Source organism: Brassica rapa, chromosome A05, assembly GCF_000309985.2.
Source record: "Brassica rapa cultivar Chiifu-401-42 chromosome A05, CAAS_Brap_v3.01, whole genome shotgun sequence".
Lineage (NCBI taxonomy): Eukaryota > Viridiplantae > Streptophyta > Magnoliopsida > Brassicales > Brassicaceae > Brassica > Brassica rapa.
The window spans coordinates 817,867-821,259 of record NC_024799.2 but is presented as its reverse complement, the minus strand read 5'-3'; the positions used below and the strand labels follow the sequence as shown (position 1 = coordinate 821,259).

General features: G+C 29.6%; 1 long non-coding RNA gene across 1 annotated transcript; it reads right to left on the bottom strand.

Annotated features, from left to right (window-relative positions):
- Positions 1-590: 590 nt before the first annotated feature.
- Positions 591-2,968, bottom strand: LOC117134306. Its single transcript, XR_004458551.1, has 2 exons — positions 2,257-2,968; positions 591-1,447 (listed from the first exon to the last, which is right to left on the bottom strand). It is a non-coding gene; the product is annotated as an uncharacterized LOC117134306 (long non-coding RNA).
- Positions 2,969-3,393: the final 425 nt, after the last annotated feature.

Below are 3,393 nucleotides of genomic sequence, written 5' to 3'. Positions count from 1 at the left end.
TCCAAGCGCATTCGTCTGATTTGTAAATTCACAAGTTGCACATTTTAGAATTACACGAATCTAATCTCTAACTTATAGCCGAATAATTGGATCAGATTCGTTGTACAGATGGTAACAAAGATAACCATATTATAATTAAACCGAATTTTAATCTTGTTTCTGATACCTTTATCAGCGAGGTCCATGAGCTTTAGTGTTTTGGAGATTCCTTACGAGTTATGACCTTACACTTTTAGTGAAGGGAAAGGGTCATTTCTCGCATATTAAATGATTGAAATAAAGTCAATTAGCTAATAAACATAGTTATGTGCTTACTCTGATCTGAAATATATGTTTACTGTATACATGTCATGCAAAATATGTGTAAAAGAATGCGTGATAAACATCTTATGTAAAGTTTATTCAAATATGAGTCGAATAGTGGAAGATATTCAAGACCAGAACATGTAATGTCCAATTAACCATTTAAGAACTTGTAAAAATATATAAAAGTCGGTATTCTTAAGTAAAAAGATGATTAGGTTAATTTGTGCAATAGTGTATTCAAGATACTAATAGATACGGCGTTGGAATCAAATCTCTTTTTCTTGATGTGTTGTTACCCTAAGCCAACCACTTGATTCTCTTCTCTTTTACTGTTGTTATATTTATTTTAAACACCAAATACTAAAAAGCCAATTAATTTATATTTAGTTATCGTATAATTTCATTTTCATTCATGGAAATTCAATTAAAAAATGAGGTCATGATGTCATTTCCCCATAACTTCGCTTTATCAAAAAAAAAAAAACAATTCGAGGACGATCTTTAGTTGAGACTTGAGACATACATATCTACAAACCGAATATTCGTAATTCTTAGTTATTGTTGTGGCGATTATGACTAAACGAATAATTAACTATAATTCTCAACAAATTAAATAGACTATTAAAAATAATATCATAACACAAATAATAGTTAAATATAGTGAAAGTATTTCCATTGCACCACCAATCAAGCAATTATACATATAAAACATATATTATAATCTTAATATTCCCATCCGTGCGTTGCCAACCACTTTGAATAATCATATTCCTAACCAACAATTTGAGGCAAACGGTCCTCAACTTTTATTGTTCGTTTTCTCTTTATATTATATTATTTATTATCTGTAAAAAGTAGCTTTCTGCATGCGTTGAAGTATTTACAACTTGAGTAAAATGTAATACTTATCGGGATCACGACATTTAATAATGCAACACTAATAAATGTATATTTGTTAAAATCAGTACTAACATCAAATATCTTACATAGACCGACTGACATATACATTGGTTGACGTAGTAGTTGCTAGGCTTGTACAGTGTACAAAGACAACCGCCATAACCGCACTTGACATGGTGCAACTATGTCGCTAACAATCAACCTGACGAAGTATGTTTAAGCTATTCCATGAAGAAATTTGCTGAGAAAATCGTGAAATTTTCTATATCATTAACAATCAGCCCTCAATTTCATCATTTTCCACACATATTAAAAAATTATTAAATTTTTTATTATACCCTTAACTAATATATTATTTTATTTTATTAGTAATAAGTTAAAAACTAGAGATAAAAATGGAAAAAAAAACATATGCATTAAATGTAAAACGGCATTTACGATGAAACAGATTTTAAAGCTTATAAGGACACTTAAAAAATAAATGGAGTTCTCTTATGATTTTGAAGGAAATATATTGTAAAAACAAACAAACATTATATAGTGAATACTATTTTTTGTTGAATTAGTTGTTAGAAAAAACAAGAAATAGTCTATACAATAATGGAAACCGAATAAATATAAAATATTTATATCCCCTCAGAAAAACACTTATCTTTATTTTGTAATATTAAACGTTATCATTGGAATCGATGTGATATGTAATGCAGAATGTTCCATGCAGATAAGAATATTAAGAAGCAAATAGTTTCTACGTGAGAGATCTCGAGTTATCTTTTCAGAATCGATTGTATTTACTATTCTATTTTGTGTTAGTATGTAGTATCGTAGAACAGAGATATATGTCTTTTGTAATCGAACTAAACATGCATTTTCGTTAATCTACGCAAAACAAGAACTCATACTAAAAATCATTATCAGTGTTGGCTTGTTGCAGCGTGAAAGCACGAAGAGACAAAAAAAGAGCGAGTGATAGAAATTCAATGAAAACTTTGACCAGAAACTGATCAAATAACACGTGAAAATAAATACAAAAAAACTGAGCACGCTTACCAACGCCTGCCCTTTGACTATAACGTTCGATGGAATGGCAAAATCTCTCTGCCGCTACGTTCACGAGCCAACACGTTTGCCTGCCACGTTCCAGACACAAGCTATGAGAAAGTAACGTCTCCGTCATATCTTAACGGGAGCCGTAACGGGATCATGCATTAAAAACCAGCTTTTGGATTCACGCGCCTTAATATTATGGTGGTAACTAAAGAAGCTAGTATTGAGAGTATTGAGTGAGTAGTAAAGAGATGAGATAATTAGATCTAAACTACTACATTTATTTATTACTACTAACCTACAACATGGACAAGAACCGTGGTCTTTAATCAAACGTTCCAGATTCGCTCTTAACAATAATTGATCATACGTTTTTGTTGTGTGATCAATTATTGTTATTGAGATTATATACAACAATAATTGATCACACAACAAAAACGTATTGATCAAATGAAAAAGAAAAAAAAAAGTTAATAATAATTGATCATACGTTTCTTCCAACAAAGGCAAAACAGCAGGACGTTTGCGACGGAATGTAAAAACGACATGTAGTGTGGTAGTGTGGAAGGCAGAAGGAGCCGTTTCGTAACTGAAACTGAAAAGCCAAAGAAGAAAACCCGGAAAAGAAAAATTAAATTAAATTAAATCTCTACTAATAAAAGGGAGCTTTTGAGGCTCCATAGGGCGTCCACATCAGCGGAAAAAATTTATCCCGAAAGATGACACGTGGCATAAAATATAGTTTTACATTTTAATATTAATTATTTTCGAAAATTGTAAAAAATATGTAAACATACAGCATTAAAAAATGGAAAAACTACATTAAACATATGTAAGATTACTATTTTTCACTTAAAAAAAAGATGGCTTATCTCCATAATGTAACATTACCGTTTTATAAAAAAAAAAAACAAAAAACATTATATATAATTTCGAAAATAATAAATATAAGTAAAACATACAACATAAAAATGGAAATACTACATTAAACATAAATATGTTTGACTATTTGTCCAAGTTCTTCTATTAAACATTGCCGTTTTACATTAAAAATAGAAAAATACGTAAAGATTTAAACATCTATCTTAAAATATAAAATATAGACATTAACTAAATATAAAGTATAAAAAAGAGAAATAC